Source organism: Cyprinus carpio, chromosome B13 (genome assembly GCF_018340385.1).
Source record: "Cyprinus carpio isolate SPL01 chromosome B13, ASM1834038v1, whole genome shotgun sequence".
Lineage (NCBI taxonomy): Eukaryota > Metazoa > Chordata > Actinopteri > Cypriniformes > Cyprinidae > Cyprinus > Cyprinus carpio.
Genome location: NC_056609.1, coordinates 27,708,679 through 27,726,657, shown reverse-complemented (window position 1 = coordinate 27,726,657; position 17,979 = coordinate 27,708,679). Strand labels below are relative to the sequence as shown.

The 17,979-nt window shown below is 36.4% G+C and overlaps 1 protein-coding gene across 3 annotated transcripts in view; it reads left to right on the top strand.

Annotated features, from left to right (window-relative positions):
* Positions 1-508: 508 nt before the first annotated feature.
* The window catches only part of LOC109100704 (equilibrative nucleoside transporter 1-like), a 42,334-nt gene continuing 24,863 nt past the window's right edge, over positions 509-17,979 (top strand). The window contains exons 1-2 of one of the 3 annotated variants that reach the window (XM_042737540.1): positions 509-745; positions 15,014-15,145. The gene's annotated coding sequence lies outside the window, so the exon portion shown is untranslated. Of the gene's footprint in view, positions 746-15,007; positions 15,146-17,979 lie in introns of all 3 variants that reach the window. The other 2 variants (XM_042737541.1, XM_042737542.1) reach the window with 2 other exon arrangements.

Here is a 17,979-nt window from a genome sequence, read left to right as displayed (position 1 = left end):
TAGTTCTTGAGAAAACGCATACAGAGTGACTTTAAATGCTGCTTTGCTAAAGATAAAGTACATCCGGGATACGACGTCGGGAAGTTCAACCAATAGGAATCCGAGGTATGATGGGGGGGGGGGGGGGGGGGGGGGGGGGGGTTAGTGAGCAGAGACGATGGCCAATCATGGAATGCATGGAGTGCTTTCGGATTGGATTGATCGCTCAGATTGACAGCTCTAGCACTTACCATTCGCTATAGAATAGCACTTTTTTTTTCACATTTACACATGCAGATATTTCGAATATTCATTAGTGTATTATTTTTTTTTTTATGCAGGATTTTTTTTTTTTTTGCTTTCCCACAAAAACAATTTTGAATTTTTGAATCTGCAGTCCATACATAGCCTCAGCAATGACACACAGTTTTGTTAGAGATTGTGTGATTTGTTACATTTGTCTCTTTAAGGACCCAAAAAAAGTGTCACTTGTAATGACGTGGCTCTGACGATTTTTATCCCGAAAGGATAACTCTGTAAGCACGGGCCGCTTAACCAGCTGAAAACTATTGACCGAGAGCCATTGATTCAGAGGAATTTAGAGCAAGTTGACGCTGCGTAACATTCACTATGAATGAGGCCAGAGCTGTGACCGCTGTGAAAGACTCTCACAGAAAACATCCTGCCAACCCTGCCCACTGACATGCAGGACATGAAGGACAACGCTTCGAAAAACGCCCAAAAACCACTGGCCAAGTTTACGCGTGTAAGTAACTACATCTGCAACACTAGTTCGTCAATAATGAGAGCTGACAGTGTAATCCAGCGGAATGCAGCAGCCGCTTAAAATCACTACAACACACCACGATAATGCACTGCATAATTCCAAACAGTATACAGCCAAACATTCCATAAATAAAAGTACAATTAATTTAAATATTAATTTTTTTTTTAAATCCATGATTTAAATATTATTTTATTCTCTCTCTCTCTCGCTCTCTCATAGTAATAATTTCAACAATGTATTTAATTTACAATATTATTTATAAACATCATGCATATAAAATATTAGTCTACTATAATTATATATATATATATATATATATATATATATATATATATATATATATATATATAATATATCTAGTTTATAGTTATTGAAAATAAAATTATATTTAAATTATTTCTTTTTAAATAATTGTATAAATAAAATATTTTTATATTTATGAATACATTTTTTATTTTAATTATTATGTATATTAAATATGAATTATGACTTTTTTAAAATTTATGAAAGTGCATATAAAATATTAGTCTACTATTAAATATTTGATTTGATTAATTATTCATTCATTTTAATTTAATTTAAATGATGGATATGTTTTTCAATGTTTTTAATTAAATCATTAAAACCACACACAGACACAAACACACACACACACACACACACACACACACACACACACACACACACACACACACACACACACACACACACACACACACACATAATTTTATATAATATACAGTATATTAATATTTAAATTACTGAATTATTTTAAACTATTTTAATTTGTAATATTGTAATATTATTCGGAATTAAATTATAGTATCATTTAATTTGTCATATTATTTATTTTATTTATAATATTACATTTTATAATTACATTTCCAAATATATTCAAATAATATTTTTAAATACAAAACGATATACATGAATGAGTAAAAAATTATAAATAATATTATTCTTTATTATAAAATAATTTAAATAATTAATAATGAATTCCTTTAAGTTATTTCTTTCATTATAAATTACTAATATCAATTATTTCAATATAAATTCACTATAAATTACTAATACTAATATTTAATTATTCACTCAATTATTAATGTATTAATTACGTAAAGACTCACAATAAGTAATAACAGTAGTGCTCTGTCACTTTTGAAGAAATAAACTGACCCAACAAGTACACTTGACAGCTGAATGCACAAATTTGTACGCAGCCCACATGCTGTTTCAGGTCAAACTTCCACAGACGATCCTGTGAGAAAATCCAAACATATCTGGCGGATTCCTCTTTAAGGTCCCATTAATGTGCCGTTTAGTACAGCCCAAGAAGCTAAATTCAAATCAGCATATTCAAATACATAGAAACTACACTGAAATTTGCATAGCGAGCTTAAATGGTGCCAGAGAACATGACCTTGGATGCCCCAGATGGGCGTTAGATGGGTGTCTTAAATGTGTGCCACCCCCATACTGTGCACAATCTGTTCCCTCTTGTCAGTTCTAAACGTAGCCAACTTCTTACAGATGAGCAATTCTGAATTCTGCATTCACAAAAGCCTTAGAATATACTGCCAGATGTATATTCGTTGTATCATGCATCATTGCGGTTTTGGTTGTGTGCTAATATTGATATTAAACTGTCAATCAGTTGTGTGCGTTGTTTGCTGTATAGCTCTGTTGTTGTGATTAAGACCAGTGTGTTTTGAAACCTGTCCCATCTAGTGATGCATAAATTACATGCTTTACCATTAAATTTGCCCACCCGTATTTTTGGAGACCCACCCAAACATAAATTCTGCCTACGCCCCAGAGGTAATGACATGTAACATACGGTAATCTTCCAGCCTCAGAAGGAATGACGGGCCATTGGCAATAACTTAAACAAATTAGCCAGACATTCTTAAACTCTCCTGACCTCAAAGTTACCCCACTCCACCCAGTGCTCTTTGTTGTGCGAGTGTTGAGAAGACACACATGACCCGTGTCCATCATGGGACCAAGCCAGATGACCCCATGGCCTGACTGTTAATAAGGGAGGGGTGAGAGGAATTAATCAGCTCGAGGAAGGGGCCTGAGGTTAAACCCTGCAAATATTTGATTAATGATGGCAATGTAATGAATATTTCACTCTCTGTAGAATAATTAGCTGAGATATGTTTTGATAGATAAACGAGGCATGTGGAAAATGAGGTTCAAATAAACTCTCAGAAAGTTCAGCGCTCAGATTTCAGTCAGAGATCTATCTACAGTCATGGCCAAAATATCGGCACCCTTGGTAAATATGATAAAAGAAGGCTGTGAAAATGAATCTGCATTGTTAATCCTTTTGATCTTTTATTTAAAAAAAAAAATAATTACAAAAATCTAACCTTTCATTGGATAATAAGAATTTAAAATGGGGGGAAATATCATTATGAAATAAATGTTTTTCTCTAATACACATTGGCCACAATTAACGGCAATCTTTTATTTAATACTTTTTGAAACCTCCATTTGCCAGTTTAACAGCTCTAAATGTTCTTCTATAATGCCTGATGAGGTTAGAGAACACCTGACAAGAGATCAGAGACCATTCCTTCATCCAGAATCACTCCAGACCCTTCAGATTCCCAGCTCCATGTTGGTGCTTCTCCTCTTCAGTTCACCACACTCATTTTCTATAGCGATTAGGTCAGAGGACTGGAATGGCCATAGCAGAAGCTTGGTTTTGTGCCCAGTGACCCATTTTTGTGTTGTTTTTGAGGTTAGTGTTTGGATTATTATCCGGTTGGAATATCCAAATGTGGCCCATAATAAGAGTCAGTCACTTAGTGATTTTTTTTTTTTTTTTGTATTTGATAGAATCCATGATGTCATGTGTCTAAACAAGATGTCCAGGACCTCCAGCAGAAATATTGGCCCACAACATCAAAAATACAGCAGCATATTTCATTGTACACATGGGGTACTTTTTTTCTCTGTGCTCACCAAACCCATCTCGAGTGTTTGCTGCTATAAGATCATAGTAGCCAGTCCCATTTGAAGTTCCAGTTGTGTCTGATAACTGAATATGCTGGAGTTTGTTTTTGGATGAGCTAGGAGAATTTTTGTGGTGATATAGGTGCTGTTTGACAATTTTTTTTTTTTAAGGTTTTCTGATCCCGAGACTCAACTTTCTTCTGCAATTCTCCAGCTGTGGTCCTTGGAGAATCTTTAGCTACTCAAACTCTCCTTCTCACTGTGCATGAGGACGATATAGAGACATGTCCTCTTCCACGCAGATTTATAACATTTTCTGATGGAAATTCTTAATTATTGCCCTGATGGTGGAAATGGTAATTTTCACTGCTCTAGCTGTTTTCTTAAAGCCACTTCACTAATTTGTAAAGCTCAATTATCTTTTGCTGCACATCAGAAATATATTCTTTGTTTTTTCTCATTGTGATGGATGATTAAGGGCATTTGGGCTTTGTTTTCCCTCATATTTATATTTCTGTGAAACAGGAAGCCTTGGATCAATAATTTCATGTTCATTATCACCCTGGAGTGCTCAAAATTGTGAATATGAATGGGAATATACTTCTGAGATATTTTACTCATAAGAATTTCTAGGGGTGCCAATAATTGTGTCCAACGTGTATTTGAGAAAAACATTAATTTCATAATGATATTTCCCCCCATTTTAAATTCTTATTTTCCAATTAAAGGTTAGATTTTTGTGAATTTTTAAAAATAAAAGAACAAAACTATTAAAAAATCATACCAATTCTCACATCCCACCCTGATCATAAATACAAAATATCACAACATTCTTTCCCACTACCCAACCACCAACCAAACTACCATATCTGTCTGTCTGTCTATCTATCTATCTATCTATCTATCTATCTATCTATCTATCTATCTATCTATCTATCTATCTATCTCTCTATCCGTCCATCCATCCATCCATCCATCCATCCATCCATCCATCCATCCATCCATCCATCCATCCATCTATCTATCTATCTATCTATCTATCTATCTATCTATCTATCTATCTATCTATCTATCTATCTATCTATCTATCTATCTATCTATCTATCTATCTATCTGTCTGTCTGTCTGTCTGTCTGTCTGTCTGTCTGTCTGTCTGTCTGTCTATCCAAATGTCATTCCATCCATCCATCCATCCATCCATCTATATATCTATCTAAATGTTGTTCCATCCATCCATCCATCCATCATCCATCCATCTACATGTCATTCCATCCATCCATCCATCATCCATCTATCCATCCATCCATCCAAGTGTCATTCCATCCATCCATCCATCCATCCATCTATATATCTATCTAAATGTTGTTCCATCCATCCATCCATCCATCCATCATCCATCCATCTAAATGTCATTCCATCCATCCATCATCCATCTATCCATCCATCCATCTATCTAAATGTCATTCCATCCATCCATCATCCATCCATCTATATATCTATCCAAATGTCATTCCATCCATCCATCATCCATCTATATCTAACAACTATCCATCCATCTTTCAATCAATACCTCCATCCATCCGTCCCACATCACTATCTAACTTACATCCATCCATCCATAAACAACCAACAACCACATCTATCTATCTATCTATCTATCTATCTATCTATCTATCTATCTATCTATCTATCTATCTATCTATCTATCTATCTATCTATCTATCTATCTATCTATCTATCTAAATGTCGTTCTATCTAAATGTCGTTCTATCTATCTATCTATCTATCTATCTATCTATCTATCTATCTATCTATCTATCTATCTATCTATCTATCTATCTATCTATCTATCTATCTATCACATTCATAAAATTAAATTACTTCATAAAAACTCGCCAATGCTGGTTCTTACCCAGATTTGACACTTAGTGTTCGTGGTAATTTTAGACCCTGAAAGCCTACAAATACATTTCCTTCACAAGATAAAAATAGCTTTTTGGTATTACGCAGTTTATGGAAAAAAAAACCCACACATCGAGGGCTAACTGCTGTTTGATTCCCATCGCTCACTGTGACATTAGCTGCGGGTCATGAAACACTACGTGACAGAGTGAAAACTACAGAGCACCTCAGAGTTCAGGGCAGAGGAAGGCCAGCGTGTGAAGGAAGAGCTGAAATCTGCGGATTCCACAAGTGGGCCTTTATGAAAACATCCGAAATATCCAGCGGAGAGGAGACTCCAGAGCAGTGAGCAGAGGAACGGAAGAACAGATGTAAAAACATCGTCATCCCTTATACAACTATAGCATCAGGAAAACCCCAGACCATGTTAAATAAACACTACAGTTCGGTTCACTTTCAACATATGGACACAATAAGACAAAACACCAGAAGAATTAGACAACAAAGCAAGTTTATGCTTGAGTGTGAGAAAGACCGGAGAACTGCCTGAAGACACTCATGTACCTGCATCTATAGGGTCACTTGATCCAACAGTAATATATAGAATTTCGAGAACAGAGAGTTTTTGAAAATAGTAAAAGAGGCCCATTATGTGAAACACATGATGTTGAGTCTCATGATGTTTAACCTTTTAGAAAGAGTTTTTTTACCCATTTCCATAAACAAACACATTCTAAATACCACACAGCATTTGCTATTGGAACATTATATTAAATAACAATTATATCAATCAGTAGACATTTCATTAATTTCAATAAATGTAAAACAAATGTACATCCTATAAAAGACTTATGATCCCATCTCTAAATGTTTAATTTAGTTAAAATATCAATATTTTCTATTATTTTAATGCATTAAACAACCAGTATTAACTGCAGAAATTAATGTTATTTTCCCTAGCTATAATAAACATGAATACATTTATTACAGTAATTAAATTTGGCCCAAAATATTTTTCATTATCTAAAAAGTGGCACCTCATTAGTTAATTAGTTAATTGTTAATAACACATTTTATTCTCCAGTGCTTTTATATTTCTCATAATACACTTGAGAAATTTTTTTTTTTTGTTCTTGAGGTTGATTTTTAGATGGTTGTATCCAAACCTGATTTTTTTAGGAAGTTCAGTGGGGTTTAGTTTTGATCGCAGGTTAAAAGGTAGGGTCTCTTTTCATGGTCAGTTAGAGGGTTAAGAATTCCTAGCATCCCAGAACCGATTAAACCACGTCCAGATGCTCCCGAATAAATTTCTGCAAGATTTTCCAAAGTGTTGTTTCTAAGGATTTCAAGAACAGTCGACACACTGTGTCCAGTCATGAGGTTAAGAGCAAGCTTGTGAACAAATGTCTGTAATACTTTCCAAAGTTTGTCTAGGCCGTGTTTCTCAGATCGTCTGGAGTGCCAACGGTGCGGATAGGGTGGCTAGTCAGGAGGAATATAAATAGATCAAAGATGACAATTTATTTAATTAAAAAAAATGATTGCTATTATTGGTGAGAAATTAGAATAAGGTGATATTAATGGCTTTGGCAAGCAAGCTTAACTACAAAAATGCCATGTGCTTTTCATTTTGAACATGGCGTAGCTAAACATTTATGTGCGTTTTTCAACCTCATAAACAATTTTTTTTACATTTTTTATATGTGACCCTGGAGCACAAAAGCAGTCTTAAGTCGCTGGGGTATATTTGTAGCAATCACCAAAAATACATTGTACGGGTCAAAATTATCCATTTTTCTTTTATGCCAAAAAACATTAGGATATTAAGTAAAGATAATGTACCATGAAGATATTTTGTAAATTTCCTACTGTAAATACATCAAAACTTAATTTTTGATTAGTAATATGCATTGCTAAGAATTCATTTGGACAACTTTAAAGGGGTTTTCCCAGTATTTAGATTTTTTTGCACCCTCAGATTCCAGATATTCAAATAGTTGTATCTCGGCCAAATATTGTCTGATCCTAACAAACCATACATCAATGGAAATCTTATTTATTCAGCTTTCAGATGATGTATAAATCTCAATTGACACTTAAGACTGGTTTTGTGGTCCAGGGTCACATATGCTATTTATAATGCTGATTACTCAGGAGGCTTGCTGAGAAAATACTTGAAAAGATTTAAAGTCATTGCATTTAATGTCATTCACACTTGGGCCTTTAGACCTTTCAAACCTATTTTGACTCCAGACACTGACCAGTATCATTGGCCAGAACTTGCACAACCTCCATCTGCGGTGAAAGCAACTTTAAAGGCATCTTCACTATGCCAGTACAGATGAAATTAGAGCCATAACACTACGAAAGCAGTGGCAGCACTCACGTACATAGACAGAGACACACGAGTTCAGGTAAGAAAACGTGACATGGTGCTCTTTAGACTAAATAAACATTAAACATATGGAATTTTAGATATTGCAAATTAGATTTTATGTAAGTTTCCTTGTATTTTGTGAATGATCTGGTTGAATGCCATTCCTATTTCAAGCTATTTTCAAAGGCCAGTGATCATATATTTCCAGCACTAAATGTAGCGTGAAAAATGTTTAATAATTTTGAACATGTGGATGTCTGGTGGGTTTAGATGGAGGGTCATAAGACTAAACTTATAAGACTCGGGCTAGTGCGTTTCTCTGGAGAATTGGTCTAGAGGGCAAAAGTCATGTGATGTATTGACTTTAGACTTAAACTCATTGATGTTGTTATTCTAGGTGTTTGTGACTAATTTGCAACTTGGTTCCTCATGTGATTTTACTGCTGAAACTGTATTTCTACCACTTTACCTTACCATTTATGTCTTATCTGATCCGTACTACATCAAAACTCAAAACAAATCTTCCTTTCCCATCTTCTGTTCTCAAGATGCATAGAGGAGAGCAGATATGAAGATTTAGCTTTGGTTTTCCCTCATAAAAGGCCTTTCTGTGTCAAAGCTAATCATGGAATGAAGGCTAGAAGAGCACGTGTTTGGACATGCGTTGTATAAACCAGATGTATTTGCGTTTTTAATGAAATCATGTTTTTTTTTTTTTTTTACATCAGTGTGTGCAACATGCAAGGAGTAGTTCACCCCAAAATTAAAATTAGTTGACAATTTACTCACTGTCAGGAGTTTGTTTCTTCATCAGACTTGGAGAAATATATCAGTTGCTCACCAGTGGATCCTCTGCAGTGAATGGGTGCCGTCAGAATGAGAGTCAAAACAGCTGATAAAAACATAACAATAATCCACACCACTCCAGTCCATCAATTCATATCTTTTAAAAAAAAAAAAAAAAAAAAAAACATCAGGAGAGAGATATGCAGAGATTATATATGTGGATTTTGATGTGAGGACAACCGATGGACTCATAAGCAATGGTTTAAAGTTAAAATAGCTTAATAATGGATTTGTTTCTTACAAACATACAGCTTTTGGATCCGCAAGATGTTAACTGATGGACTGGAGTGGATTATTGTGATGTTTTTATCAGCTGTTTGGACTCTCATTCTGACGGCACCCATTCACTGCAGAGCATCCATTGGTGAGCAAGTGATGGAATGCTTAATTTCTCCAAATCTGTTTGAAGAAACCAGGTTTCCTCTTGTTTTCTTTGCCCGCTGTGCCTCAGGTGATAGTGGGATGAGGACAATGGGACATGGTGTGTTTTAAGTGGATGTCAGGATACTCCTCCCTCAGAAGGTTCAGCAGGAAGACCTTTTTCATGCCTGTAAATAACAATCAGAGAATGGCCCGCTCTTTGCGTGCTTTCTCCTAATGCGAGTTCTGTGAAATCTGGCAGTTTTACTTATCTTGTATGAGAAAACACATCTTGACAATGCCCTCGTTTCAGCCATTTTTTTTTCTGGATTCTGGATTCAATCAGATGTTATAAAGGACTAAGACAATTAGTCAAGTCATATTTCAATGCAAGTGATTGCAAAATAAATGCAATAATTAAAGCCACCTCCATTTATTTACAATTGTTTGATTTCATGCTACATAATAAATCTGGGGTACAAAAAGTACCAAACACCATAATACAAATAGGAATAACTATAAACATGGCAGACATTTTAGACTATAAATCTCAACAATTATTGCATACATACACTCTTAAAAATGTAGGTTCTTTATTGGCACTGATGGTTCCATGAAGAAACTTTAACATCCATAAAACATTTCCACTGCACAAAAGGTTCTTTATGGTGGAGAACAGATGTTTAAATTAAAATGAAACACTAAGAAAAGTGGTTCTTTTAAGAACTGTTTGCTAAAAGGCTGTTTGGGGACCCCAAAATAGTTCTTCTATGCCAGTTTTTTATTTATTTATTTATTTATTTTTACTTTTTTTGTCAGTTGAACCTCTTCTGCCTACATTATTCACTTGAAGTACCCCTTGAAATTTTATGTAAATATTTCAATAATTTAATGCCATGTCTGCATGTTTACTCAAAAAACAAACAAACAAACAAAAAAAACAACTAGGCTATAGTGACCAACTCTAAACCTCTATTTTCTTTATTTAAAGCTGTTATATACGAGACAAGTATATGGAAACTAGCCAAAGTTCTGTTAATCTTATAACAGTAAAAACTGCATCTCTGTATTTATTCTGTGTCCTCTTAAGGTGTACATTTATTACTATTTTTATTAACCTGACAGCACATTATGAAAATTTAACATGGTTTTACAACAACAAAAAAAAAAACTATAGTTAAACCATGATAACCACAAATTAACCATGGTTTTGCTACACCATAGTTTAAGGGAAAACGCCACCGTTTTTCCATATTCCACTATGTTCTTCCCTCAACTTATACGAGTTAGTCTCAGCCTCAGACGTCACGCCCGTGGACCGTTGGCTAAACGTCTGATGCATATGGGACACATAAGTGGAAACACTTCAGGAGTGTCGAAGTCGTCATCGGATTGGTTGAATTCTACAGGATTTCCGGGAGAATGTGTGTTGTGTTCTTTAACGTTCCGCCTGGAAACAAAGATGCCGTGGCACCAAACCCCCTCACAAAAGAAGAAAGCCGTAGTGTTTACGACTGTGACCACTAGTGCTTATCAGGATCAACTAAACACTGGAGTTTCAAAAGTATGTGAAATGTTTAAAGTTTGCGGCATAGAATCTTTAAAATACGTCCGAGAGTTTTACACACCGGTCTGTTATTGTGCCGACATTTCCACGCCTCGAAACGTCACGCTGAATGAAACGAACTGTGATTGGGTGTTTGACATGTCGGTCAAACAGCTTCATGGGCAGGACTTGGCCAAAGAAAGCTGCCATGGATTCCAGACCTTCAGCCGCCAGTCTGAAGATCTGTTTACGTAAGACTAAAGACTACCTGATACGTACCTCTCCCATCTCAGTGCGTGCCCTCAATCGCTGTAGCGTGCAGCGCCACTATGCTAGCATTTAGCTTAACATCATTCATTCCTTAGGATCCAAACAGGGATGATGTTTTTCATGTTTCCATGTTTTCCCTATTTAAAGACGCTTACATGAATAGTTACACGAGTAAGTATGGTGACACAAAATAAAATAAATAATGTATGGCGGAAGAGCACTTTGCAGCACTTCGACCTCGGTGCAGTAATATCATCACTCCTGAAAACTCCCACTCTCAGAAGTGATGATATTTACATTTTTGCATTTAGCAGATGCTTTTATCCAAAGCGACTTATAGTGCATTCAGGCTAACATTTTTTTTTTTTTTTTTTAACCTAACTTGTGTTCTCTGGGAATCAAACCCACAACCTTTTGCGCTGGTAACACAATCTGTGCTTAGGTCGAAGTGCTGCGAATTGCTCCTCCGCCAAACATCAAAGTCAAAAATATTACCCCCCCAAAATACATTATAGTCATCATTTTTATCCGCTTAGGAAATCACCACTGTTTATTTTGTGTCACCATACTTACTCGTGTAACTACTCATGTAACCGTCTTTAAATAGGGAAAAAATGGAAGTGTTTGGTAGCTTCTAAATTCATCGCTGTTTGGATCCTAAGGAATGAATGGTGCTAAGCTAAACGCTGACATAGTGGCGCAGCACGCTAGAGCGATTAAGTGCATGCACTGAGACAGGAGAGGTACGTATCAACTCGTCTAAGTTGAGGGAAGAACATAGTGGAATATGGAAAAACGGTGGCGTTTTCCTTTAACCATGGTATTTGTAGCACAACTGTGATTACTATACTTTTACTGTAATAAAAACTTGGTTAATTTTCATAAGAATCCAAAAACTTAGGCAGGTGACTTGCTGCCTCGCTGCCGTATCAGGCATTGATGTTGCAGACAATGTTTTTGCATGAAGGCACCTCATGAAACTGATTTTGGACAGGCTTCTGAGGCAGAGTAACGGTTTAATTGTCTTGATTCAGTCCCGAGGTGAATCAAATGATTCACGATACGTGATTTGAAGTCCCAAGCTGAATCAAATGAGTCACGATACGTGATTTGATGTCCCAAGCTGAATCAAATGATTCACGATACGAGATTTGAAGTCCCGACATCAAAATCAAGTCAAGTTAAGTCAAGTCTGCATTATTGTTAATTCTTCCACATATACAGTACATACACACAGAGAATTGAAATTGCATTACTCTCAGACCCTTGGTGCATACAGATAACACTAACAGTAGAACATTAAATACAGATCAAATATTAAATACAACTATACAAATGTACAAATAAGGTCATGTAAAAAAAAGATAAGTAAAGCAGCACAAGGCACATGGCAGATAGAGTGCAAACCAATGAAGTAAACAAAAAGTGCAGATATAATGACTGTAGTGCAAAAGAGCTTATTCAGTCTGATTAAAGTGACAAAAATCTCAGAGAGCAGCTCTTTGTTTAAACTGACAGAAGAGGTAGTTGAATGAGGTCTGTTAAATGCTGAATGAGGTAGAGAGCAGACCAATGCTGCACAAAGTGTCTGGTGCAGGTCACAGTGGAGCATGGCGAAAAAGAGGGGAGGGTGGGCAAGGTCGGGAGGGTGTTCAGCTTCCTGACAGCCTGATGAATGAAGCTGTCCTTCAGTCTGCTGGTCCTGGCCTGGAGACTCCACAGTCTCCTCGATGGCAGAAGACTGAAGAAGCTGTGTGACAGGTGAGTGGGATCACCTGTGATGCAGAGGGCTTTACAGGTGAGACAGGTTCCATAAATGTCCTGGAGGGAGGGGATTGAGACACCAACGATCTTCTCAGCTGCTCTCACTATCCGTTGAAGAGTCTTCCGGCAGGACGCATTGCTGGCGCCATACCACAAAGTGATGCAGCTCGTCAGAATGCTCTCTATGGTGCCTCTGTAGAAGGTGTACATGATGGGGGGTGGGGCTCTGGCTCTCCTCAGTTTGCGGAGGAAGTAGAGACGCTGCTGTGCTTTCTTGGCCAGTGCTGCGGTGTTGTCGGTCCAGGAGAGGTCCTCTGTGATGTGCACACCCAGGAACTTGCTCACTCTCTCCACAGTCGCACGGTTGATGGTCAGAGGAGCATGCTGAGTGTGCACTCTCCTGAAGTCAACAACAATCTCCTTCGTCTTCTCCACATTCAGAGAGAGATTGTTGTCACTGCACCACCCAGCCAGGCGGCTCACCTCGCTCCTGTAGTTTGTCTCGTCTCTGTTGCTAATGAGACCCACCACAGTCGTGTCATCCGCAAACTTAATAAAGAGGTTAGAGTTATGTGATGGTGTGCAGTCGTGGGTCAGCAGAGTGAAGAGGAGGGGGCTCAGCACACATTTAAAAAGGAAATCAGTTGATTTCCATACCACTGAAGTGAGTGTTAAATTTATCAATATTGTAATAAATACATGAGAAATTATTATTGTATCTGATTGTATCAGTCTATATAGAGTGATTGTCAAGGTAAAAAGAGCAAATGGAAGAAGCAGATGAACACAAAACACAGCATAACAACATAAAGAACTGTGCACATATGTTTTAAACACGCTACCTTATATGTTCTTACACCCCACATGTATTAAATGTACTTCCTTGAACGTTTTCTATTGTAACTTCTCAGGTAATATCAGTGGTAAGACCTATTCATATCTGGCCGAAATTACAACAACAATGGCTACATACACATATATTTAACTGTTTGATCAAAATTATTGCTAGGGAAATTTATGACTTCCCTACTGAATTGTATGCCCTTGGGAAGATTAAAAGCAAATGCCATTGAAACTTTTCTGAAGATAGTCACTTCTTTATTACGTATTTCAACCTTCGATTTTTTTATTATTATTATTATTTTTAATTTAGGCTGTTCATTTAATTTCTGTGATTTAATTATAATTTAATTAATTAATTTGTTTTTCATCATCTCACAAACCCCTTGAAATTCACCTGACTCAAAAAGTGAATGTCTTAACATGCAAGAGCATAAACTGCAGTTACAGTCAACCACGAGCACACCCCTAAACCCAAGTTTATCAGTTTAAAGGGGTCCTATTATGCTTTTTCACTTTTTCAACTTTAGTTAGTCTGTAATGTTGCTGTTTGAGCATAAAAAAAGATCTACAAACTTACAAAGCTCAAAGTTCACTTCAAAAGGAGATATTTTATCTAACAGAAATCACTTTTAAAAAACTACAATTAACAACTCGTTTAGACTACAACTCATATTTTATGGGATTTGTGACATCACAGATATCGACAAATGGGATGGGACCTGTTTGAGCTGCACTAGAGAAGGCAGCGAGTGTTATATCACTATGTCAGAGACACGCTAGCTTTCCCAAGGCTTTCCCTTCATTTTATACAGGAACTATTCGAGCCGTTCATGCCAGACTGGAAGTGTGTGTGTGTAGGTTAGTTGTCTATAGGTATAGTATACTGTATGTGAAGCATTCGTATAGTCTGTATTTTTTAGCTTATGTAGAGGTAAACATTTATATATAGTATATTTATAGTCAAAATCTGTCAGTAGGTTAGTTGTGTATAGGTTTTTACTTTTATGAATTCATCACAACATTTCGTTCCACATTAAGCACAAAAATTCATCCCAATGAAAGCCCAAACATAAATCGAAATGAAATTGAACCTCAACATTAACACAAAAAAAAAAAGAATTACAAACACCCAAAAAACAGGACTTTGTAAGAGCATAATAGGACCCCTTTAAACTCCTTTTGATATGACCTCAGCTGCAAAGCATACTGGGTAAACAGCAGTGCCACAATATGCATGCTTTTTTACATTTTCTCAAGAAAATGGTTTTAGGTAATAGGTTTTGTGGTTGTGGTGGGGGTGTTGCTATTTATTAAAACATATTTATATAAGTCTAATATATATCTAATGCCTGAATAATTTACCTGTTAGAACCAGATCCAGATCCAAAGCAGAGTCCTCTGAGCTGACAGAAGTTGAGGGGTGACTGAGCAGCTCTGATTTCATTTCACATACTACAGAGATTGTTGCACTGCCATGTGCTCAGCTCCTGTTCCTCCGTCCTGCCAGGTACGTGACGTACTGCACACAGATTTAATGTGCCTTTGGGCACATAAGTGCTCTATATTCATTTATGTCTCCCAAACAAAGCTTCATGACACAGGATATATAAGAGTTCAGATGCATAGTAGCCAGTTCTTTCTGGCTACTATGTATAGGTTTCTATGTAAGTAATGGTACTTCTGAATGGGTTGAGACTGGGATTTAGCACATTTAAAGTGAAAGTACTTGATGAACATATACTGTGTGTGGAGAGCATTCACTCGGTATCGTTATCTCATTTTTGACCAAGGTTTTGCATTGGAACTCTTCAAGTGGAGTTTCACTTCTCGAAAGGGATTTTAAATATCTGGAACATTTTACTGATTGAATTCAGTTTTCTTATTCCCAGCTTCTCTCTTTCCAGATCGACTGAACTTGGAAAAATAATGTCAGCAATTTCATTTCCTTAAGATGATGACTCACATTTACCCTTAAAAAACATCAAATTTTCTTTCGTATCTTATTTCATCCAAAGTGACTTGAATTTCCGGAACACTCTTCCTGAAGCAAAATAGAGCTTATGACCAAGATCAACAGCACAGTGTTGACACTTCATGCACCCTTCACTTTCTGGATGGTTTGGACTTATGTTTGAATCCAGGCAATGTTGTGGTGAAGGCTGTTGGACGTCAGGTTGTGGCACTCATTTTGAAGCCGATAATGGTTGTTATTCTAAGTTATATTACCTAAGAAGTGCTTGTTTGGAATTTTTGTCCCCTCCCACATTTTTGGATGTTTACTTGTTAAACTTCACATCCATGGAGAGACTGTCTCACTCCAACCACGACTGCTTTTAGACTAGACAGGGTGTAGGTGGAAGCGGTCGGACTGTAAGTGCAAACAGAGTCTAACCACACGGTTATAGACAAGCGGCTGCCCATAAGAACACAACACGCTTGCCATTTCTATTTTAAACATACAAATTCATCTGACACAGAACCCAACCTACAGACGTAAACAAGACACAGTACATTCAGAGTACTTCGAATATGCACATCATCTTGTTTACTGGACTTATTTGTTAAACAATTTTAATTACAAATCACACAGTAGATCTAAAAACAAGAAAAGACATTTCTAAGCCATTTCATTCCTTGATGTCACGTATTTCTGTGTGAAGCAGGATATTCATGCGCATGAGAATTGAGTGTATCATGAAAAGTTGCTGAATGGAGCTAGACCTGAAAGTGATTTTATTAAAATGATGCCTAAATTGCTGTTTGATTAACGTTAAGTCATTTATAGGTTTAATGATTTTGAAGACGAACACTTTTTCTTTACAATCCATAGAGGAATCATGTAAAATAAGACCAATTTTGATTTAATTTTATTTATTTTTTTCTGTGAATTCTGAGTTTAAAACTTGCAGTACTAATCTTGTTTCCACCACAGGTTAAAAATAAAATTAAAAAGTTAATACTTTTTATCTCATAGTTCAGACATTTTCTCGCAATTCTAAACGTAAACTCAAAAAAAAAAAAAAAAAAAATCAAGACAAACTATATATATATAGCTCATAATTCTGACTATTTTTTTCCTCACAATTCCAGAGTTTTCAGAATTCTGAGGAAAAATCTGAATTGTAAGATAAAATTCACAATTAAAAAACAAAACAAAACTGATATATGTGAAAGAATTGGGACTTCTTTCACATCTAATCTGTGAGATAAAGAGTCACAATCATCTTTTTTTTTCCATGGCAAAAAAATTGATGCCTATGAAATACTTTCAGGAATATATCTATTTTTAAATATATATTTTGCTTAATTCATTCACTTTTAGGACTAACAAAAGAATACATGATAATGCTTGGAAAACCTGAATATTTTTACAAACCCGATTCCAAAAAAGTTGGGACACTGTACAAACTGTGAATAAAAACAGAATGCAATGATGTGGAAATTTCAAATTTCAATATTTTATTCAGAATACAACATATATTACATATCAAATGTTTAAACTGAGAAAATGTATCATTTTAAGAGAAAAATGAGTTGATTTTAAATTTCATGGCATCAACACATCTCAAAAAAGTTGGGACAAGGCCATGTTTACCACTGTGTGGCATCCCCTCTTCTTTTTATAACAGTCTGCAAACGTCTGGGGACTGAGGAGACAAGTTGCTCAAGTTTAGGAATAGGAATGTTGTCCCATTCTTGTCTAATACAGGCTTCTAGTTGCTCAACTGTCTTAGGTCTTCTTGTCCACATCTTCCTCTTTATTATGCGCCAAATGTTTTCTATGGATGAAAGATCTGGACTGCAGGCTGGCCATTTCAGTACCCGGATCCTTCTTCTACGCAGCCATTATGTTGTAATTGATGCAGTATGCGGTCCAGCATTGTCATGTTGGAAAATGTAAGGTCTTCCCTGAAAGAGACGACGTCTGGACGGGAGCATGTTGTTCTAGAGCTTGGATATACCTTTCAGCATTGATGGTGCCTTTCCAGATGTGTAAGCTAACCATGCCACACCCACTCATCCAAACCCACACCAACAGAGATGCAGGCTTCTGAACTGAGCGCTGATAACAACTTGGGTTGTCCTTGTCCTCTTTAGTCTGGTTGACATGGCGTCCCAGTTTTACAAAAAGAACTTCAAATTTTGATTCGTCTGACCACAGAACAGTTTTCCACTTTGCCACAGTCCATTTTAAATGAGCCTTGGCCCAGAGAAAACGCCTGCGCTTCTGGATCATGTTTAGATATGGCTTCTTTCTTGACCTATAGAGATTTAGCAGGCAACGGCGAATGGCACGGTGGATTGTGTTCACGACAATGTTTTCTGGAAGTACTCCTGAGC